Source organism: Myotis daubentonii, chromosome 7 (assembly GCF_963259705.1).
Source record: "Myotis daubentonii chromosome 7, mMyoDau2.1, whole genome shotgun sequence".
Classification (NCBI taxonomy): domain Eukaryota; kingdom Metazoa; phylum Chordata; class Mammalia; order Chiroptera; family Vespertilionidae; genus Myotis; species Myotis daubentonii.
This window is the reverse complement of record NC_081846.1, coordinates 38,670,740-38,695,260: the sequence shown is the minus strand read 5'-3', so window position 1 is coordinate 38,695,260 and position 24,521 is coordinate 38,670,740. Positions and strand designations below refer to the sequence as shown.

Genomic DNA, 24,521 nt, shown 5'->3' with positions numbered 1-24,521 from the left:
GCTATTTTTATTCTGAAAAATGAATCCATCAAAGGTTTCCCTAGTGAACATTCTTATTGTTAATTAACAATAGAATGTAGCACACAATAAAAGAAAAGTAAGGGCTGGACAAACAGGTTGAACTGTTACTTTTTTAAGAAAATAGGACCTGAAAAGGAAGTGAATAATGCTTTTTTATAAACCTCACAACAAATCCAGAATTCTATATTTTCCCTCATTGACACAAAGAGTCTGAGAACCTTGATATTCTGCAGATCACGTAACTGATGCAGTGATAACTCTAAGCCTTAGATATTTGGCAGAGTTGAGGTTTTATAACATGGTATTCTGGCAGAAGAGAGAGGACCCTAATTAGCAAAATAACCTCGTTAACCTCTAAAGTATTGTCCTTTTGAATTCCATAAGGGCTTTTTAAATAGATGCATCATTTGTTTAGATCATTTCAGTTTTATGATTTGATGTCTTTCCAAAACTGGCTTCAAGGTCTTCCTTATTTATCCTCCAAATGAGAGCCCAGGAGAGAAGAAATATAACTGCACTGTGGAAAGTCATATGTTGTTTGCAAGTCTCTGCTCCCTTCCCATAAGAAACAATCTAGTGCCCAAGGTTTTCTTGCAATAACATATACTGAAGTACTGTCCATCAATGCCTTGTAAAATAAGATCCAGTCTGCTGATGTGGCCTGGGCTTCCCTTTCCTGTTTTTTTTTTTTTTTTTTTTTTTCCCAGTTGAGAGGCTGTGGGTTAGGCAAAGGGAGAAGACGGTGAAGATCAGTAGGGCCTGGAGAGGGCACATGAGGTCTGGTCTGACCTAGGCTGTCCAAAGTTTGGAGGGTCCTCAAGTGACTTGCTCCATTGGAAGTCCCAGGGGAGCCTGGCATCTACCTGCTTTAAATACAGACATCAGGGATGGATAGAGGAGGGCCTGGATTTTGCCGAGGCTTTGGCCCAAAGTGTTCACACTGAGATGAGATCAACGGAGCTCCAAGTCAACCTGAACCATAGTGGGCGTCAGAGGGAAAGCAAGAAGCTCGTAGCTCTTAGGAATTTCAGCGTTACTACAAGTGAGCTGCCAAGCTCGGGACCCTTGCATTTGGCAATTATACAGTATACTCATGTCCTTGCAGCCATTTGTTCTCTAGGGGCCTAGCATTTCTGAAACGATTAAGCGTCACTGTCTGAAAAACATTACGTATGTTTTTATTTTTACTTCTCTCTTCATTACAGAGATAAAAGAAAAAGCACATATATATTTGAAGGCTTTTATCTCCCTGGCATTTGCTGCTTCTACACCATTCTGTGATAATAGCAGAAAACACAGATAAAAGAACAGAATATCTAGAACAACAACAATATTATTAGGTATTAGCCTTTTCTGAGTGTTTCCTCTGTATAAGGTATCAAGTTAAGCATTATATATGCATTATTTTAGCCCTCACAACAGCTTAAGGACATAGGAATGACAGGTTAGGAGTCTGTTAGGTCATACAGCTCTTTGGTATAGAGTGGGATTCAATCCCAGGGCTGTCTGAGTACAGAGTCAAGTTCTTAGTAACTGTGCTGTATGGCTGCCATGCGCTGCCTCCCCTGCTCAGTTTAGAACGTACAAAGAAGTATGGGAGGAAAACGAATGGTTACAAATCAGTAAAGTACATTAAACATGATTAGAATGTGTGTACCTTCTACTTGTTGGCTGTGCATTGCTGTTTTCTGGAGTCCTAGGTTATGGCTGCTCACTACCATGGTTCACAAGTGCATAATTCTCAGCATCGCTAAGTCTGGCCGGGAGAATGTAGCTGTCGGCGAGTGAAAGTGTGAGTGAGACCGTAGGCTGGTTTCTGGCTCAGGAATCTTCCTGGGATAGGTAACTTCGAACACTTGGTCAGCTTCCTTCTGTGCGTTCCCAGACTAAAGCCCACAGGACTCTCGGGCAGAATGGGCTGGCTCACTGGCATTGGCGCGCTAACTGCGTGTCTGTGTGCTTGTGCTCTGCCCTGAAGCATCCACCACTGGTTTTCTGCCCTGAAGTTCAGGGACATGACTTGGCCCAGGCAGTGAACTCTGACCCAATCTGGCTATAGGAGCAAAAGAAACCCCCTACAATTTGGGAACTGAATGCTGTACAATATAGGATTGATTGACCATTGAGATAGTCTCTAAAAGAAAAGTAATTTTTATATGTGCTTTCTAGAAGCGTACTTTTATTAAATGGCAACATAAAAATATACTTTTAAAATACAGAATATGTAGAAAGGAAAATACAAACCATAGTTCCCTTACTTAAAGACAAAAACTGCAACAGGTCTATTAACACCCAGTCTTTTCTATTTTTACTAGAGGTGTGTGTGTGTGTGTGTGTGTGTGTGTGTGAGCGCATCTACACTAATAAAAGAGAAAAATGGTAATTGGCGTACGACGATACCCTTTTCATTGGCTAATCAGGGCTATATGCAAATTAACTGCCAACTATGATTGGCAGTTAACTGCCAACTAAGATTGGCAGTTAACTGCCAACAAGATGGCGGTTAATTTGCATATGTAGGCACAATGCAGGGAGGCGAAAGGGAAAGCAGGAAGAAGCCCCCTGCCACTGACAGTGATCGGAAACCCAGGGGGGAGCTTAGAGCTGGGGGGCAGGGCAAAGGCGGCCCTGGGGCCGCCTTTGCCCTGCCCCCCAGCCATGATCGGAGAATCAGGCGCCTTTGCCGCCCTGGCCAGTGATAGCAGGAAGTAGCGGTGGAGCCAGCGATGGGAGCTGGGCACGGTCGAAGCTGGCAGTCCTGGGAGCTAGGGGTCCCTTGCCTGGGCCTAAAGTGGAGCCCACGATCGCGGGGCCGCTGCAGCTGCGGGTCCCTGCTGCCCGGGCCGGACACCTCAGCCAGAGGCGTTAGGCCTGGGCAGGGGCGGAACCTGCAACCGCGGGGAGCTGGGGGTCCCCTGCCCAGGCCTGACACCTCTGCCGGAGGCCTCAGGCCTGCTCAAGGGGCCGATCCGGTGATTGGTGATAGGAGGGTGATGAGGGTCAACTCCTCTGGCCGAGGCATCAGGCCTGGGCGGGGGGTGGAGCCGGGGATTGGGGGGATATGATGGTCCCCTTGCCCAGGCCTGAAGCCTGGGTCAGAGGTGTCAGGCTTGGGCGGGGGGTGGAGCAAGCGATCAGAGGGAGATGGGGGTCCCCTGCCCAGGCATGATTCCTGGGCCAGAGGCCTCAGGCCTGGGCGGGGGCCAGAGCCAGTGATCAGGGGGAGATGGGGATCCCCTGTCCAAGCCTGACACCTCTGGCGGAGGCGTCAGGCCTGGGCAAGGGGCCGATCAGGTGATCAGAAGGTGATGGGGGTCTACGCCTCTGGCTGAGGCATCAGGCCTGGGTAAGGGGCAGAGCCAGCAATTGGAGGGGTCTGGGGGTCCCCTGCCCAGGCCTGATGCCTGGGCCAGAGGCATCAGGCCTGGGCTGGGGGAAGAACCAGTGATGGGAGGAAATGAGGGTCCCCTGCCCAGGCCTGACACCTCTGTCAGAGGCGTCAGGCCTGGGCAAGGGGCCAATCCTGCGATTGGAGGGTGATGGGGGTCAACGCCTGAGGGCTCCCAGTATGTGAGAGGGGGCAGGCTGGGCTGAGGGACACCCCCCCACACACACACACCCAGTGCACGAATTTCGTGCACCGGGCCCCTAGTTTTACATAACAAAATATTAATATTCATGCCTTATAATTTGGCCTTTAGTAGACATTTGTTAAGTACATTAAAAATAACATTTAATTAGATTCTGAGAGCTATTTTTTCAGAGGAATTTTTAATGAACAATTATAATATCATCCCCATAGTGAGACAAATTTTGTAATAAAACTACTGACTTTGAATCCAAATGCCATCATGAGTGTAATTTGGCACCAACAACTCCACATTATTGAAAGGATATTACTGTGGTCTGTGCAGTGAGGTGTGGTTAGTTCCTCAGGACTTCTCTGATGTGGAAACTAGTTGGCCTGCTGATGGCAAGAAGAATAATAATTGCTGACATTTATTGAGTGCTTGGTGTATGTCAGGAAAAGTTAATTGCTCTCCATTTATTAACTCATTTAACGCTCAAAACAGCACAAGGTATTTACATGTTGCAGAGGACGAAACTAAAATAGTTTTCCCATGGCCACGCAGCTAGTAAGTAGTGAAACTGGAATATAAAGCCTTCAGTTTGGGTGGAAAGCATTTGCGTTTTACTATTAGCTTAAACAGGGCAATCTTCCAGTACCATCATATATACCAGGATTTCCCTTCTTTAATTTTTCATTTTAATTTATCATTAGCCAACTTGAGTATACTTTCAAGCAATCTCTTTTTTATTAAGCATAATGATTGGCATACACTTACAAGTCTATATGTTACATTTAATATATTTTGACTGCAAGTAGCAGAAAATATGACTCAAACTGGCTTAATCCAGTGGTTCTCAAATGTTAGTCTGCATCAGAGTCATCTGAGGGGCTTCTTAAGGCAGCTCTATTTCTCTGCATCTTTCTAGCTGTTAGCTCCTCTGTGTGTCTGCCTAACCCTCAAACACTGGCAAGATGACTGCAGCCATTTTAAGCCTTGAAACTATGCACAGAAATATGCAATGAAAAAGAACTCAGCTCCTTCAGCAATTTCTGCAAGAACAAGGAAGTTTCTTTACCAAAACCTTTAGAATGTTTCTTTGGGTCATGACCTAAATTAGATCACCTCTTCTTTCTTGAAAAAAAACCTCTAACGGGCAGGGCAGCACTGTTTGCTGGTTGGCTTAGGCCTTGTTCCTGAGCAGTCAAGGAGCATGGCATGCCTCTAAAATTAATCAAGGACTAACCTTGAAGTGCAGGAATTGTAGTTTTTAGATAAGGAGAACTTTGCTATTTTATCTTCCTTTCCATTGTTTTGGATCAAAGTACATTTTATAAAAAGTCTCCTTTCAGGAGAAATTTTCAGAATCTATCTTTGGAAAATTCTAGGCTATAATATTTTACCCTCCCAAGTCAACCTTAAAGCTAATGTTTTTAAGTTTACATATTAATAACAATGTAACAATATTTACAATGATAGAACAAGTGTATATATTTTAAAACAGTGCCTTTAACACATAATATTGAACAAGATTTTTCTCCTAAATAAAATAGGTACCTGTCTATATGCAAAGTCTCATGGGAGTTATGAAGCGAATGTTACTAATTTATAGAGTACCTGAGATATGCCAGGGACTGTACTTCACAGGCATTATCTAATTCTGTCTACTTGGAAACCCCAATAATTAGGTAATATTATTATCTATGTTTTTCAGATAAGGATACCACATTATTATATAATAATACATGTTCTCTAACATAATTTAAATGACTACAATACTGCATTTTTCTTGATAACATGCCTTTGTATATAATACATACTGCTCATTTGTTTCAGGTGCATAAATACATAGTATACTAGTATATAGTATATGATGTGTATATGTACATATGGAAAGACAGACAGAGAGGCCCTAGCTGGTTTGGCTCAGTGGATAGAGTGTCGCCCTGTGAACTGAAGGGTCCCAGGTTCGATTCCAGTCAAGGGCACATGCCCGGGTTGCAGGCTCTATTCCCAGTAGGGGATGTGCACCAATCAATGATTCTCTTTCATCATTGATGTTTCTATCTCTCTCTCCCTCTCCCTTTCTCTCTGAAATCAATAAAAATATATTTTAAAAAAGACAGAGAGAGAAAGAGAGAGAGAGAGAGAGAGAGAGAGAGAGAGAGAGAGAAGATAATCTCCATAAAGCTCTTAATGTAATGATGTCTGACTTATATTAAGTACCCTATAATACTATTAGATTTTTTGGTATTTTTATTTTATTCACTATAACAGATATTTATTGAGGAACTATTAGCTCTGAAGCATTGTTCAAGGAAAGAGTACATATTCATATATACAAACATTAAACACCATATATTAAACACCAGCCCTTTAACATAGGATGTTCTTATTATACTCATTACAGAGGTGATTTCTCAAGCAAATTAGTCATGTAACTTGTTTCTTGATAAGAGCACGGGGAGTTAAGAGTGCCAAAATCAACAGTGTGTGTCAAAGGCTGCCAGGTTCTCTATAACAAAGGCTGAGTAAGCCATGACTCACAATCGGGAAACTTCTATTTGAGGGCCTTATTATCTCTCTTCATATCTGGGGTGTGGGAAAGACTGGTAGCAGTGGGCAGCAGGCAAGGGAGGAGTTCCGTTCTGTTCCCAGTGCTGCAAAGTGAGTGAGACGCATATAGTGCAAGTTGTCCTGGAGGAGTCTTTTCTTATTCAAGGGAGCCCCCAGACATGTAGACAGTGGTCTAGAACACATTTAGGACATTGGGGCTGTGTTAGAATTTATGTTCTATTACAGTGTGTGTGGCCAATTTAGTCATCATCTAGGAGTAAACCTGACTCTGTCTCAAATTTAGACTTTCTAGGTTGCTTGCTGCTTCAGTTTATGTGTTTGATTTATTTATAGTACATGGAGGGAGAGTGTTTTTAAGGCTCGATTTTGACCCTGCACATAATGTAATTAAAAGAGAATGGTTTCCCAGTTGCCCAAAAGGGGTTTTAATTGTGGCTGTCATGTACTTTGGTAATGCTTTAATATTTGTTTACTATAGTTTTCTGTCTTTTGAAGAGTGATATCATCTACCTAGTGGATACGTTGTGAAAAATAAATTAGATTGCAAGTGAAAAAGAGAGCCTTCACAGTTGGTACATAGTAGGCTCTCAAAAAAAAAAAGAAAAAAATAATGTCATATCTTTCAGTGTATAGGTCCTTCACATCTTTATTAAGATTAATCCTAGTTATTTTATTTTTTTTGTTGCAATTGCAGAAAGAATTGTTGTTTTTTTCATTTCTTTTTCTGAACTAGCATTGTTAATATGTAAGAATGCAATGTATTTTTGTACATTGATTTTATATCCTACAACTTTATTATATTTGTTTTATTGTTTCTAATAGTTTTTGTGTGTACAGTCTTTAGAGTTTTTTATATAAAGAGTCATATTGTCTGCAAAAAGGGACAACTTTACTTCTCCACTCCCAATTTGGATGCCTTTTATTCCTTTATCTTTCCTGACTGCTCTTGGATATAAAACTGAAAGCAACAACAAACAAGACAGACAAAAAATCATAGACAGACTACAGTATGGTGGTTACCAGAGGGAAGGGAAATGGGGGGAGACAGTAAGGGGTAAAGGAGGTAAAATATATGGTGACAAAAGTAGATTTGACTTTGGGTGGTAAACACACAATGCAACATACAGATGATGTATTATCGAATTGTTCAGTTGACACTTGTATAATCTTATTAACCAACATTACTCCAATACATTTAATTTAGAAAAAGAATTTTAAGACATCCAAATGAGTTTGTGTTATGCTAAATGCCTATTATGTTTAGGATAACCATATAACAATTTATATTCCAAAGACATTTTTTTAGAGTAACAGCATCATGATTAATAATTAGCCCAGGACAGCAGACTAAACAAGGATTGTCCTCAGTAAATCTGAAGGTGTACTCACTCTAATTATAGTCATGTTGCTTTGTTGATGGGGCAAAAGGAAGGAGTCTGAACTCCTTATCTCTTGGTATCATAATTTTGCAATCACTCAAATTTTTTATTGTTGTTGGCCAAGGTTCCTCCCAGATACTTCACAATTACTTATCACTGGATCATGAACACAACATAGTTTGTGGTAAGTAGTTAAGTAGAAAAAGGAAAGTGTATGACCCAGTTTTCTTCTTCCCCTATTCTCCCGATTTTTCCCCCTGAACTGAAGAAAACCTTAGTTTTACTTCGTGCCTAAGCAGCCAACACAATGCTTCGAACCCACAAGAATAGCTCCCACCTCCTACATCACAGAAGTGTCCTTGGAGTTGGTGGGTTAAGAGTAGGGAGAAGACCTTTCATAAATTTTTGTTTGCAGTCCTATAATTTAAACTTGTCATGTTCTAGACAGCATTTCCTCCTTCCTGTTGCTGTTTAATACAAAATATACTTTGGTGATATACTTAATGGCATTCCAGACACCAACTGAATTTGGAGGCAGGAATGTGGTTATACACCCTGCCTTAAGGTCCTAATGGAACAAAGAGTCCTGCTATGCTCCCGAGGAAAGAAATCTTTTTAAATTGAGGATCAAAAAGAAAAATGTGACAATTTTAAATAATTTTACATTTTATAAAATTTCATTTTTTGAATATGAAAGATATATAATGTATAAACTACACACAAAAAAAATCTGACATTGCCTCTTTCTTATTTTGAGGACTGATTCTGAACTGTTTTAACTTTTACTGTTAAATCTTGACTTTCTCAGAAACCAAAGGCACTTTGAGCCCTGGGCCAAAAAATTATCTTCTAGGCTCTACCATCTACATATTAGGAAAGGGATCTAAAAGGAGATAACTCCAGACCTTCATGTCAAAAAGATGGCACCTGGCAAATTTCTTGCTTGGCAAATTCTTTATTCGTTCATTAATAATATTTTATTATGTCCCTACCAGTGCCATGATCAAAGCCAGATGCTACGAATTCAAGCTTGCTCACTGCCATCCCAGGCTTAGCCATTCCAGGCTTAAAGTCCAGTGAGGCAGATAGTATTGCTATGAATAATTACTATAAAACGAAACCAGTATTAATGATAGAGGAAGCTCAAGGCACTATGGAAACCTATAGTGGTCTAGGGGGCAGGGAAGTTCTCTCTGGTATGTGATTTGGTAAGCAGAGTAGGGTGAGTAGGAATGGCTATTTTATAATGGAAATTATATCCAAGGCACGAGGGATCGTCTATGAGGGATAAGAGAGAGCTTGATCTGAGGGTCTAAAAACAGACTCAAATAAAGATACCTGGCCAATATGAGGCTGGAGAGGAGAGCAGTGGCTAAATTGTGGCGGTTCTATAAGTCATATTAGGAATTCAGACTTGATCCAGTAGGTAGCTGGAAAGCTGTTAAGAGGCTTTATGCAGAAGGTTAACATGAACAGGTATGCATTTTATAGAGATAATTCTAGCTCCAAAGACCACTTACAAAATGATACAATGGTCAAGGCCAAAATGATTAGCAATTTCGGCAAAGATGTCAGTGGACATGGGAACATTTAGAAAGGTTGTATTAACAAGACTTGGTGATTAATTGAATAAGGAAAGTGCAGTAAAATGTGCCTAGGTTTTTGGCACAGGAGCCTGAGTGGATGGGTAGGCCCTTAAATGATATACAAAACATTTAAGGAGAAAAAAAGTGGGTTTGCAAGTCATGATACCGAGTTCCCTTTGGACAGGTTGAGTTTGAAAAATCCTTTAAATATTCAAGTAGAGATGTTAAACTGAAAGTTGATTGCATAGCTCAAGAGAACCACAGATAAAGATTTTGGACTCATTAGCATTTAATGGTCTTCAAAGCCCTGAAAATAGATGTGAAACTCTGAAAAAAGTTGATAGAATGACAGGAGAAAGGCCGGGGAGGGTTGGGGGGCAGGAAGGAGGGGGTAAGAGATCAACCAAAGGACTTGTATGCATGCATATAAGCATAACCAATGGACATAAGACACTGGGGGATAGGGGAGGCCAGGGGATTATAAAGGGCGGGGGAAAAAAAGGACACATATGTAATACCCTTTGTAATACTTTAATAAAAAAAATAGTAAATGAACAAATAAATATGCATTGATATGAGGGAAAAAATAAAAAATTCTTTGTAAAGCAAAAAAGAATGACAGGAGAGAAGGGTCAAGAATAGATTTCTAATGGACATCAATGTATAAATGAGGAAGATGGCTGCTCTTGCACTTCTCTGGCCAAAAAAAAAAAAAAAAATGATTTTTGAAGGGTTTATGAAATTGATGGCATGTGACCACAATCTAACTTGAGATGATAAGATCTAGAGTCTAATATTATGTTCTGGGTTACAGTGTCAGTCAATATCTAAATATAGTTTTAAAGCCAGATTCCGACTAAAAAAAATCTCTTGATCTTCTCTGGAAGTGAAGAGGACGCAGGGCCTGACTATCTCACTAATGTTATTACAGTTTCTTCCCTTTTCCTTGCCTTCTTTGGTAATGCTCTATCCAGGACATGCTTCTCTGGTAACATGCCAGGCGTGAGCAGCTTGAAGACTGCCCTCATCTTATTCTTAGATAATATTCTCACTCATATTATACAAAAAGGAAGTTTCACGATAGGGGTAGTGGGAAAATAAAGTATCTGCTTACTCTAGTCATGAGCTATTATTAGAAAGGCCAGAAATACCCTAAGTAGTAATCCAATACTCATTTCTCTCAAGAATCCCATAAAACTTAATTAAGGAGTACAAAGGTCTTAATAAAAATTTTAAAATGTATACTGAGAATGAAACAGATGCTTTTATTTTCCTCTCTGTGTTTCCAATCTGCATCGCATCCACTTACACATGCTCTCTTTTCATTAGAATTATGGCATGTTAAATGTGAAAGGATCTCAGAGAGCCCTAACCCAAGCCCTCTCTCCCCTGGCCCCTTGCCCACTTTATAGATGAGGAAAGTGAGATGCAGGAATGATAGCACTTATAACTTCATTTGCATGCTGCTATATATTTAAATAATTACATTCAAGGGAATATCACTTGATTACATTGGTTGAGACACTAGACTCTTGGAATTGACTGGGTTTGAATGCAGTTCCACACAAGCCTTGGGCAAATTATTTAGCCACTTAGGAATTTCTCAGTTCCTTAGTTTCTGCATTTATGAAGTCAGCTCATTCTAATAGCTATTCATGAGTGTTGGTAGACAATTCTCCATAGGTTTCTTGTGTTCCTGCCTATGTTTTGAACAGAGACACCGAACACCTTTGTTTTGGAGTGCTTTTTCAAAAATGTTTGTATAGACCACAGGCTTGAAAGATAGAGATAGTGTTTGCCTCCAGAGCAAAGGGAAGGTTTGCTTACTCTCCAACAACAACAACAACAAAAAGATAATGTCTCCCTCTGGAGCAAAAGTGAGGTGTGCTTACTGCCAATTATAGAAGATTTAGGTCCCCTAATCTCAGGATTCCTACTGTGTAACATGGCCCACTGAGTGTAGAGGTATCACCTAGCTCTCAGAGAACTGGTACAAATGCTGACACTCTGGCTATGAACATTAGTGTAAGTAATAGAGGTCTTTGTCTATGACCTAGGAGTCTTATGTCTTCTGCCAATGTCCATGAAGTTATGGCAGGCTAATACATTTGCCTCCAAGTACAGTAGAATCTCAGATCCTTACCAGTTCTTAACAACTGATTTCTATAAAAACTCAGTAAAGCAAATAAGCATAAAGAACTTAGAAGAGTGTCTGGCACATAAAGACTGAGTAAATGTTGGTTGTTAATATTGTTAAATAATTATACTTGTAAAATGCACATGCTTTATTAGTGACAAAGCCAGGACTAGAATCCAGATCTGTAAAAACGCAGCCTCATGTTCTCTTTACCTCTCCATTCTACCATTTCCCGCATCCCAACGTTGTATTTTGTGCATACTTAACTTACAATTAATGTTGAAAATAATTCAATTTGAGAGGAAGAATTACAAATTTTATAACAACTTATTTGATGAACATGTTAATATTATGAGAGCGACAATAAAGCATTAAAGTGTTAAGAAAAGAGAGGCCAAAACCATGGCAAGCTCTGATACATAGAAAAAATTAATTTGCTCAGAAATATTTTATGAGAAAAATTTGTAAATTTGAAAATTTCCTAATGACAGTCAATAGTTTAGCATGACTAATTTTATCTACCCCCAAATCCACTACTACTTTTTGCTAAAGGCTTAAAGAAAATTTCTAAAATGTATGTATCACAGATAGAATTTCTGAAAACAACAGCTCTATGGTACTAACTGCTGGATTTTGAAATATTTCCCTAATACATTTTGTACATGTCCTGGTTTAAGATTTGGTATATGTATTAACACAGGAGTGAAAACAACTAATATTAATCAAATAATTGTTTTATAGCTGACCCATACTTAGTATTTTGCATGTTTTCTTTCACTGAGTCCTCACAATAATCCTACAGGGTAGAAATTATTAGTAACTTTGTTTACTGATGAGAAAATGGTGCATAGAGAAATCAAGTAGCTTACCTAAGTTACACAGCAAGTGAGATCAAAGTGAACTAAAGTCTGAATACTAGTCATCCTGCTCCATTGAATCCTAGTTATACTGCCATCAATCTTGGTTAAATTTACTAAGTAAATAAATATGGTGAGATGAAATGCTAACATTAAGAAACTAGACTTTTCACCAAATAATAAAATACTTCAATAGTGGTCATTATAGACTAATAATTGCAAATCACAAATCAGCTCTACCCCTTCAGTAAGCTACTCATGGATAGCCTGGTTCTAACTGTATGCTCTCTTGGATAAAATGTCAAATTTTTGAAGAAATAGGATATAATTTAATGTTAGAAAACATTTTTTTACTTTTTAAAAAATATATTTTATCGATTTTTTACAAAGAGGAAGGGAGAGGGATAGAGAGTTAGAAACATTGATGAGGGAGAAAAGTCAATTCAGCTGCCTCCTGCACACTCCCCAGTGGGGATGTGCCCACAACCAAGGTACATGCCCTTGACCGGAATTGAACCTGGGACCCTTCAGTCCGCAGGCCTACGCTCTCTATCCACTGAGCCAAACCAGTTAGGGCAGAAAACATTTTTATAAATTAATCAATTTTCTTCCAGAGACCCTTGAAAATAATATTGTGAATACAAGTATTACATGAAGATAATACACTTTTACAAATTTATTTCCTTCACTTGCTTCATTACTCACACACTTGAACATCATGTTTTCAATTGTGAGAAGATTAAGATTAATGCGTTGTATGACTGTTTAAATTACACTGTTTCTAGAAAACTCAAAATTTTCTCCAGTTTTGTTAACTCATTTTTAGTTACTTCTCTTTCTGATTTTCTTAGTTCATCAGCTCTTTAAAAACACGGGGGACTTTTTTTGTCTTCTATCCTATTTCCAGAGCTCTGTTTTCTGTCTTTAAATATGTCAAACATAGTAGCTCTATGAAAAAAGAAAATAACATTTCACCTGTTTTTTTCTTTCCTACAGTGCATTTTATGCTTTTGAAAATCATCATGATCACTTTCATTCTTTTTTTTAAAATTTCTTTATTGGTTAAGGTATTACAAATGTGTCCTCATCCCTCCCATTAGCCCCCAACTCCCCCTCCCCCCGCACTCATACTCTTTCATTCTTGATCAACACTTACTATAACAGCTTCCCTGAAGCAAAAAGAAGTAACTAAAGCAGGCAACATGCTGAATGAGCAGATGTGGGGACTAAATCTAGCCTGATGTCCAGCTGTTGTCCTTGGCCACCTAATTTATATAATTTTAGGTAATTTTTATGTAATTTCAGGGTTTTCAAAACCCTGCATGTTTCCAGATCTTTTGAACATTAATTCGCCATGATCCTGGTTCATCATCAGTTTAGAAAGGCAGGGTCTGTCGTTAGTTCACCATTGGTAAAACACCATAATCATGGAAGATTATTGCTAGAACTACTTATCAACTTGAGCTATGAGGACAGGACATTTCACTGTGGAGCAAGAAAATACAAGTAAGGAAAGGACATGTCAGGGCTGAGATCTCTACAGTAGCAGAGCACCCGAGGGTGTCAGCTCTTCTGCAGGAGATAGGAACTTGTCTTCCTATGTGTCCATCATGGGAAAAGCACTGAGAAGATGGTAAAAATAATAAGAAGTAAACCCTTTTTCTTTCTTTCTTCCTTCCTTCCTTCCTTCCTTCCTTCCTTCCTTCCTTCCTTCCTTCCTTCCTTCCTTTCTTTCTCTCTCTCTCTTTTCCTTCGTTCCCTTCCTTCCTTTCCTTCCCTTCCTTCCCTTCCTTCCTTCCTTCCATTGTTTTTAGAAAGGGAAGAAGGAAGAAAAAAAATCTATTATACACACCAAAGTGGGGATTGAATAGCACCTAGGTATGTGCCCCGACTGACAATCAAACCCACCACCCCTGTCACATTTTGGTATAAGAGATGACACTCCAACCACACCAGTCAGGGCTAGACTCTGCTTTTAAAACATTTCCCATATAGTTGGGGAGATTAAACCCACATGACCTAGGTAGAACACTATATACAATTACTATCCTATCTAATAAAAGAGAAAAATGGTAATTGGCGTACGACGATACCCTTTTCATTGGCTAATCAGGGCTATATGCAAATTAACTGTCAGCCAAGATGGCAGTTAACTGCCAACATAGGTGCAATGCTGGGAGGCGAAAGGGGAAGGAGGGAAGAAGCTGCCTGCCGCTGACTGCAATCGGAAACCCAGGCGGCAGCCAAGAGCCAGAGAACCGAGCTGCCTTTGCTCGGAGAAGCCAGGCCTCCTTTGCTGGCTTCTGTGATAAGAGAACCTGGCCGCCATTGCCGGCCCTGGGCCAGTAATGGGAGAAGCTGGGTGGGGCAGGGAAGAGGCGGATGTCTGCCTGGCTTCTCAGATCACTGATCACCAGTGATGGGAGAACACCCAGAGGCGGGGCCAGAGGCCAGGCTGCATAGCTGCCTGGGGACACCATCTGGACCCCAGGGGCAACGCAGCCAGGCCCCAGAAGGAGACCCAGAAGGTGACCCAGGCGCTGGGGCTGCGTTGCCGCTGGGGCACGCGATCCGGTCCCCCGGGGGCGACGCAGCTAGGCCCCAGAAGGAGACCCAGGGCCCGGGGCTGAGTTGCAGCTGTGGTACGCAATCTGGTGCCCAGGCTGAGGAGACCCAGGGCCCGGGGCTGCATCGCAGCTGGGGCACGCGATCCAGTACCTGGGCTGAGGAGACCCAGAAGGAGACCCAGGGGCCTCGCAAGAGGAGAGTCTCCATGGTCAGATGGCGTGGTGTCGGGACAGGAATAAAGACCCGAGGTGACTCAGATGCCTGGCCACACACAGGGTTAGACCAGCCAGCAGGGCCTTTCAGTTGGGACTGGGGTGGGGGTGGGGCGAGGGAGGCAAGCCGGAAATAGAGAACTACAACTCCCAGGAGGCTTAGCGGCCAGGGCCTGGGTGCCTGGCTGTGAAATCAGATGGGCTGTAGTTTCGCAAGCCACTTTAAACTAGAGGCTTGCAAGGTTGGAAGTTCTGCGTCGGGAGTCAGGGAGAAATGGAGCTGGAGCAGAGAGAAGGGTCCATGGCAGCTGTGGGCTTTGAGGAGTTCTCAGCACCTCCCGGCTGGGAGCTGGCGCTGCCTCCGCTGAAGGTGGTCACATCCTGGAGAGCGAGCTTGAGACCGAAGTGGAGTTCGTGTCTGGGGGTCTGGGCAGCTCCAGCCTCCAGGAGTGAGACGAAGAGGAGGAGGCAGCCTGAGGCCAGCAAGGGCAGCGCCAACAGGAACTCAATCGCAGGAAGTACCAGGCATTGGATCGGCGCTGCAGGGAGATTGAGCAGGCGAAGGAGCAGGTCCTGAACAGGCTCCATCAGATGATATAGAGGATAACATGGAGACTCCAGCAGGAGCGGAGGTTCCTCATGAAGGTGCTGGACTCCTACGGTGACAACTACCGGGCCAGCCAGTTCACCATCTTACTGGAGGACGAGGGCAGCCAGGGCAGAGACGCCCCCAACCCAGGCAACGCTGAGAACGAGCCTCCAGAGAAAGAGGGGCTGTCCCCGCCCAGGAGGACGCCAGCGCCCACAGAAGCCAGCAGCTCGGCCCCTGGCGAGGGGCCCAGCAGTTGGAAGAGGCGGCGAGTGCCATAGGAAGGGCACTGGGCAGGAGTCCCGCTGACTCGGGAGCTGGCCCCCGTGCAGATAAAGGTGGAGGAAGACTTTGGCTTCTAAGCCCTCGAGGCTCTGGACTTAAGTTGGGTTTCTCGGGGGCCAGACAAGCTGCTGCCCTACCCCACCCTAGCCAGCTCCCCCTTTGACTGACCCCCCAATAAACGGACCCGATGCAAAAAAAAAAAAAAAAGCTTATAGAGGCATGTTTATAGGATCAAATAGTATAAATATAGATGTAACAGGACAATAAAAAGAGAACCTGGCTATGATGATAACCTGAATGCTGCCTCTGTGTCATTCCTTCTTTGGGAACCCCTGGACCTGCTGGGGCTGGACCCCAACATTCCTCTTCTTATAAGGACTTCAGTGAGATGGGCTAAGGGTCCCACTGGAACTGCCACAATTTAATGTAATCCCCTCTTTAAAGATCTTATCTCCATATACAGGTACATTCTGAGGTTCTGGGGATTAGGATTTTAACATACATTTTGTTGATTACCCAAATCAGCCCTTAACAACCAGCATGTTTCAGAAAGTAGATTCCTACAGGGTTATTTACCAAACATTCAGAAGTATTTTTAAAAGAGCTAAGCCCCTCGCCCACCGTGTGGGCCCCTTCCAGCGAAGAGCGAAGGCCTGGGTTCCGGGCACCGGAGGAAAACTGGTGCCAGCAGCCAGGGGAAGGGGCCCCCAAGGGGCCCCAGATTGCGAGAGGGCACAGGGTGGGCTGAGCGACCCACCCGAGTGCACAAATTTTTGTGCACCGGGCCTCTAGTATTTCTAGAAGCCCGGTGCATGAAATTTGTGCATGGGTTGGATCCCTAGGCCTGGCTGGCAATCAGGGCCGATCAGGGTGGGCCGACTGGGGCCCAAAGGCCCCAGCAGGGTCAGCAGAGGAGGCGACAGTTGCAGGGCCACGCACAGAAGGAATGGACACCAGACGCCAAGGCCACCATCATTGGTGCCCCACCGCTGTGCGGTTCCCCATCTCTCCCCTTCCACCTTCCCTCACCGCCATGCTGCCACCACAGCGGGCGGACAGTGGGCTGATCTGTGGTTGGCTGTGGGAGCGCACTGACCACCAGGGGACAGCTCCTGTATTGAGCATCTGCCCTCTGGTGTTCAGTGCGCGTCATAGCAACCGGTTGTTCCAGTTGTTTGGTCGTAACAGTCGCTTGGGCTTTTATATATATCGATGCTGTATAGTCAAAACTGTTAAGAGTTCAAAGAAGCACACTAATACTTCAAGATTTCTAGCAGCATCTCTAGAGATAACAATGAAGAAGTAAAGAGTGAAAAGTCAGGAGAGTGGTTAAAGAAGAAAATAGCAATGTATCTGCGGCACACTCCACTGACAGAAGGGTTGCATGGCAGCAGTTCCCAAAAGATTAGGCAAAAATGTTTTTCAGCACAATGTGGCTTTGAACTTGGGACACCTTAGGAAAGAGACCTGGATTCCATGTGTGGCCATGACGCCTATAAAACTGTAATTCAAATTATCTGTAAAAGTAAATTAAATGAAATTTGCTTATTACCCTCCTAGTTTATAATGTGTTTAGCTCAGGGGTGGGCAAACTTTTTGACTCGAGGGCCACAATGGGTTCTTAAACTGGACCAGAGGGCCGGAACAAAAGCATGGATGGAGTGTTTGTGTGAACTAATAACATGTTAACACTGCTGCTGGTGAAGGAGCGGAGGGGAGAGCAAGAGAACCCTCTGCTCTTTCGGCTCCGCGGGCTGGACAGAACAGCCGAACGGGCCGAATCCGGCCCGCGGGCCGTAGTTTGCCCACGGCTGGTTTAGCTCCTTTGGGTTATAGCAGGTATTATCTAAAAGCAAAATGACAGTTACAAAAGAGTCATGGGAATATAAAATACAGCATAGTGAATACAGTCAATAATCCTATAAAATAAAAGTGTAATGTGCAAATAGACCGAACGGCTGAACAGCGGAATGACCATCCAGACAACCATCTGGATGGCCATCTGAGACCACGCTACAACACCCACTGGCACCAGGCCAGCCAAGGCGGGTGCGATGCGATTGGTTGGGGGCCCTGTAGAGGGAGGCCCAGGCCACTGGTGGGCTGTGGAGGGTGGGTGGGGCCTCCCTCTGCGAGGGAAGCCCGGGTCCTGGGTGCCAGAGGAAAGCCGGTGCTGGCAGCCGGGGGAAAGAAGGCCTACTCTTGCACAGATTTTGTGCATTGGGCCTCTAGTTTTATAATAACTACTAGAGTCCCGGTGCACGATTTGTGCATGGGTGGGGTCCAGCTGGCCAGCCCAAATGGGGGCCCATCGGGTCGGGCCAGTGGGGGTAAGGGGCTGTGGGCAGTTGGCCGGCTCTGCCCCCATCGGGGCATTCGGGGCCGATCAGGAGCCAGGCCAATCAGGGCCCAGATCAGGCTGGTTGGCTGCCGCAGTGCACGTCATAGCCACCGGTCATTCTGGCTATTCTGGTCCTTCCGCCATGCTGGTCACTGGGCTTTTGTATATATAGATGTATGGTACTAAGTGGGTAATAGACTTATTGGGGGAATCATTACATAAATATCTAACCACTAGGATGTATACCCAAAACTAATATAATATTGAATGTCAACAGTAATTGCAAATAAATAAGTAGAAAAAAATAAAATTATATATTAAATGCCAATTTGGGCATGGCATTGGGGACTGAATTAATAGAACCCCATAAATTCTGTTATTGCCCTATAATAAAATACTACAACCTAAGGAAACATTGGTAATAAGAATAGCATCAGCACATTCTTTGAAAGGTAACTGAAAAGGAGTTGCCTATGCTGAAACACCTGTGTTTTCAGTGACTTTTTTCTTTATTCCTCATTATTCTCTTCTCAAAGTTCTTATTTCTTCTCAAACTGCCTGAGGGAACCTTGGCAGAAAGTTTAGCAAGCTATAACTAACAGATAGCAAAGAGTGGCATTTAGGGATGTGGGAAGTTTTGAGTTTGGATTTTTTGAATCCTGAAGAGGTTCTGCTTTAAGGAGTAAGGCCAACTCTGTTCTTGGAAATCTTTCACAGATAACTGCATTTATGTTATAATAGGACTAGAGTTTTCAATGTGAAGTAACTCAATTGGTTAGAAGGAATGAGGAGATTGAGGGAGTTTCAACCCCTCCCCAACACATCAGTCTATTTCTCTCTCAGAGAAGTCAGTGGCAACACTGTCATGTAGAGGAATTTTCTGTTACTTAATTTTAAAAAATAGTCTCAGATTATGGAGTGAAAATGACAAGAACCAGAGCCCACTTCCCTCAATTTTGACTTCTTATTTTGCTGTTGAATGTAGAATTTTGGGTACCCTCTGGACTCAGTGCAATGAAGGATCATCTGGTGTCGTGCAATCTACAGCAAGAACAGACTTGACTTGGAAATACTTGTGGGCTCATAGGGAGTCATCTACAATTTTAACTTTGGAGGTAAATCGGGGATGATGTTACTGCTTGTATTTGTTATCTGGGTTTTATTAGTGAAAACTGATGTTGAATAAGAATTGCTTTAATATGAAAGCTTTGCTATTAATATAATTAACTGGGACTTGGAATTTTATGAAAACAAATACCCTCTCACCAGCTCTTGCTTTGAATATGTGTATCAGTCTAATGCTTACTTGAGAATTTAGGATTTTTTTCGCTATTGTTCTTTAGGATACTTTGAAGAAAATGTTGTATGAATCCATGAAATATATTAATGGCTGTTTTGTGAATACTTACATTTTTCCAGGAAGATCCAAGCTTGTTTGAAATTTATTTTTACCATTTTATTTTCTAAAATAGAGATTTCTGTATTGAAATGTATATAATTACAAAGAACAGAAACATATGGAGGGATAAGGGTATCAGAATGAAGTGTGGGATGAGATTCAGTAGGTATTTTCTCTAAGACATTGGAGAGACGAAGTGCTAGACAGTCCCTGGAACATGGCTACAGCTTTGCTGTATTGTTTTTGCGTTGATGAAATGATTGCCTTTCACAGTCAGAAGTGAACATAGGGTGTCAAAAGTCAACAAAGCCTGAAAGATCAGCTTGTACTGTAGCATTTAATGTTCTTTCTGTGACACCTCAGCCCCCACCCCCTGCCACCCTAGCCTGTTTCCTAAAGGCTCACTGTGAGCATGTATCCGGAGTAGTGAATAATGGGGTAGGTTAAAGAAGCGTGGTTCCATGTTTAATTACATAAATAATTTTCCAGGCCTGAGCATGGAAAAGAGAAAAGAAAGATGAGATCTGAAATGGGGTGGGACTCAGAGTTGGAAGCAAAAGTATATTTGTCAGTTAATTACGTGAGGAAAGTGGTATATTCTGTGGGACTAAAAAAAGCAATATAAGAAAAATAGAACTAAAATCTAGAGATTTGGGTCCAATTTCTACAAACCATTGGCTTTTCCAATAGCAGCTCTGTGTCCCCAGCTCATGGCCAGGAAGAGGGTCCTGAGAGCCTCCAATCATTACTCACTCACTTGGGGCAGCAGGAACTCTGAGGAGATAAAGCAGGGACTGTGTCCTGAGCTTGTGTATCCCTAAGCTCTTTGTTCCCTTTGATTTTCCCTTCCCTGCTAGGGTGGAGGGGCCATTTCTGTGAGATCAGCTGTTCTAGGATATCTAGGAATTGCTAATTATTGTTATAAACTATCATTAAAGCCTAATTAAAAATGTCTTTGGTCAGAGCTTATGGAAAACCAGATCCTAATGCCATTTCATAACTAGTGGGATAGTTGAAATATTAGAATAACAGCCTATGTGTGTCTCCACTGACTCTCTTAATAAATCAATCAATCTCTACTGAAGTCCTGTTGTCAAGATTAAATGTGACCAAATATCTACAACACTTTGAGAGGAATAAGAAACAAGATGTGTGCCGAAACCGGTTTGGCTCAGTGGATAGAGCGTCGGCCTGCGGACTGAGGGGTCCCGGGTTCGATTCCGGTCAAGGGCATGTGCCTGGGTTGCGGGCACATCCCCCATGGGGGGCATGCGGGAGGCAGCTGATCGATGTTTCTCTCTCATCGATGTTTCTAGCTCTCTGTCTCTCTCCCTTCCTCTCTGTAGAAAATCAATAAAAAAATATATATTAAAAAAAAAAAAGAAACAAGATGTGCATCTGAGCTGTAGAATTTATGTGATGCTTAGCATGAAAAGGGCCTCAGACCATGTGCCTGTGAATAAATTCTGAAGCATGTCCCTTGTGGAAAGCAAATCTTCAGGCTTGGTGCCTGTATTTATTTGTAAGAGGGACAGGGAAAGAGTACAGGAAATGGGAAAGGGACCAAGTAAGGTGAAATGATATTGAAAAAGATCAAAGCTTCCTCTTATGTGAGTCTCTTAAACATTACATCACATTATAGTTCAGTTTTCTACTTTAAAATAAAATGGATCTTTAAGGGGAACTTTCTTCCTTACAACATGGTTATTTACATCAATGTCTCTTCTCCTTTATTTACTTACTAGAGGCCCAGTGCATGAATTCATGCATGGGTGAGGTCCCTCAGCCTGGCCTGTGATCAGGGCTGATTGGGGCTGTCTTGCCCAGTCCGGGGAGAGGGACCACAGGAGGTTGTCCAGCCGCAGGAGGTTGACTGTGGGAGCGCACTGACCACCAGGGCAGCTCCTGTGTTGAGCATCTGCTCCCTGGTGGCCAGTCAGTATGTGTCATAGCGACCAGTCAACCGATCATAATGGTCACTTAGGCTTTTATATAGAGAGATTAACTACTTGAGGACAGAAACTATGGCTCATATTTTCTGTCTGTATAAGATACAACATAGAGCTTTGCATATAGAATATCATTTGTTGATTTCCAGCTGTTATATGGAGATAAAGTTCTTTTCATACTTGACAGCTGTGGCAGCAGATAATAAAAGAGATGGGTAAGTGTTTCAGAGGGGGCATAGCTTCCATTTCCAACCATGTGCTTTGAAAGACAAAACATTTTAATAAGTGCCTAGAATTCATCATTTTTATCTGGCCATCAAGCATGTTTCTGAGAATTAAAAACAATTATTCACAAGTATATGTTTCTAACAGTGGAGCCTATTTTCATCAACTGCAGGCACAGAATGCTAGTTTTTAAAAATGCTTTTGAAAGACAGCCTGTTATGTAATTATGGTTGTAAAATTGTATCTCCTAGCTCAAGGAGAACTGTTGAAAGAAACACAGCTGCTTTAGTTATCTAGAATATCAGTGTCATTATTTTTATGGGATGCTTTTGAGAAACACTAATTTGTGAAAGAAAAGCATCCCAGAAGGAAAATTTGACAGCTTAAATTCTCATGCCCAAAGTGTTCTCAGAATCCTAATTGAAAGGTTAAATACAGCTTTGTTTAACTTCTTCACAGAGCCAGTGAAGTGACTCTGAATGAAATCTGAAAGTTTACTATGCTTTAGACAGAAAACACAGGCTGACTGAGAAATCATGAAATGCTGATTGGCATTCTAATATGATTTTAACTGGTTCTAGACTGTCAGAATAAGCAAAATCCTTTCTCACAGTGAAAAATGGGTACTTGTATATGGCATTCCATTTTTGAGACAGACTTAAATAGCATGTTAGTTTATTATTGCCTGAAAGGTGATGCCAATGAAAAGCTGCCCATTTGGCCTTTTTAAAGAAATCAAAACTTAATCTTGTTTCATTGTCAATCATTTTTGGTAGGTTTAAAAACTAAATTAATTTGTGGGCAAACCTTAGGAAATGGGATCTGTCATTTACTCTGTGGAGGAGTTTCAAGAACAAAAATGCAGCTGTAGTTAAAATCAAGGAAAAACCATGAACTTCAGGAGCTAGATTCCATTATACTACCAGGATAATTTATTTTTAAGGGCTTTTGGAGGAGATAGTATTTTGGACATTTCTCTAGTTATTATTGGCCCTTGCCTCTCACCCCCTTGCTACCAGTAAAAAAACAAAACAAAACAAAACAAATATCTATATATGTGTATGTGTATATATATATATATATATATATATATATATATATATATGTATATAATCTACACTAATAAAAGAGAAAAATGGTAATTGGCATACGACGCTATCCTTTTCATTGGCTAATCAGGGCTGTATGCAAATTAACTGCCAACTAAGATGGCAGTTAACTGCCAACAAAAATGGCAGTTAATTTGCATATGTAGGCACAATGCAGGGAGGTGAAAGGGAAAGCAGGAAGAAGCCCCCTGCCACTGACAGTGATCGGAAACCCAGGGGGGAGCTAAGAGCTGTCCCCCAGCCATGATCGGAGAATCAGGTGCCTTTGCCGCCCTGGCCAGTGATAGTAGGAAGTAGGGGTGGAGCCAGCGATGGGAGCTGGGCACGGTCGAAGCTGGCAGTCCCAGGAGCTAGGGGTCCCTTGCCTGGGCCTAAAGCAGAGCCCATGATCGTGGGGCCACTGCAGCTGCGGGTCCCCGCTGCCCGGGCCGGACGCCTCAGCCAGAGGCATTAAGCCTGGGCAGGGGCGGAGCCTGCAACCGCGGGGAGCTGGGGGTCCCCTGCCCAGGCCTGACACCTCTGCCGGAGGCCTCAGGCCTGGTCAAGGGGCCGATCCGGTGATTGGTGATCGGAGGGTGATGAGGGTCAACTCCTCTGGCCGAGGCATCAGGCCTGGGCGGGGGGCGGAGCCAGCAATCAGAGAGGGCTGGGGGTCCCCTGCCCAGGCCTGATGCCTGGGCCAGAGGCATCAGGCCTGGGTGGGGGCGGAGCCAGGGATTGGGGGGATATGATGGTCCCCTTGCCCAGGCCTGAAGCCTGGGTCAGAGGCGTCAGGCTTGGGTGGGGGGTGGAGCAAGCAATCAGAGGGAGATGGGGGTCCCCTGCCCAGGCATGATTCCTGAGCCAGAGGCCTCAGGCCTAGGCGGGGGTCAGAGCCAGTGATCGGGGGGAGATGGGGGTCCCCTGTCCAAGCCTGACACCTCTGGCGGAGGCGTCAGGCCTGGGCAAGGGGCCGATCAAGCGATCGGAGGGTGATGGGGGTCTACGCCTGAGGGCTCCCAGTATGTGAGAGGGGGCAGGCTGGGCTGAGGGACACTCCCCCCCCCCCCACACACACAGTGCACGAATTTCGTGCACCGGGCCCCTAAAATATATATATATGGCACTTTCTTTGGAGACATTTAACTTCAGGGAGAAATTGAATATAAATTATCTTATGTGGTTCAAGACAGTGATAGGAAGAAAGTTAGTAGTAGTAAAAATATTGTTGGTAGGAAACAAATGGAAGAAACCAGCTTGAGTCTGAGAAGTATCTCTGGATATAGGCCTTGCTAAAGTCATGGAAGTATTTCCAATGACAGGAGGTGAGGATGCCCACAGGCAACCACCTGGAAGGTGGCAGGGAGTGTCTGGTCTACTTAGCACTTCTGTGTGAGAGAATTTCACGACTCTGACTATATATTTTCCTGAAGGAAATCAGCACTACAGTACCTTTAAAAAAGAAAGTGATGAAAATTATAAGTTCAGTGAATGAGTAAGTGAATGAATAGAGATATTCCACTCCACCCACCCATGGGAATTCAATTCTCTTCTATTAGGATAATTTTATATAGTCAATTGAGGTGTAGAATGTACTTTAAATATATTCTGCATGCTCTCTTAAATAGTCTGAGAGTTCACTCAGTGTGGATGACATTACAAATAGCAACCACTGAGTTTTAAATAACCGACTTAAAAACAGAATTTTGCAAATATTAACAACTGTAATAACTGTGATT

The 24,521-nt window shown here is 42.8% G+C and overlaps 1 long non-coding RNA gene across 1 annotated transcript in view; it reads left to right on the top strand.

Annotated features, from left to right (window-relative positions):
• The window catches only part of LOC132238463 (uncharacterized), a 98,058-nt gene that overhangs the window by 4,195 nt on the left and 69,342 nt on the right, over window positions 1–24,521 (top strand). The window contains exon 2 of the long non-coding RNA XR_009453795.1: window positions 19,107–19,236. This is a non-coding gene — a long non-coding RNA (uncharacterized LOC132238463). The remainder of the gene's footprint in view (window positions 1–19,106; window positions 19,237–24,521) is intronic.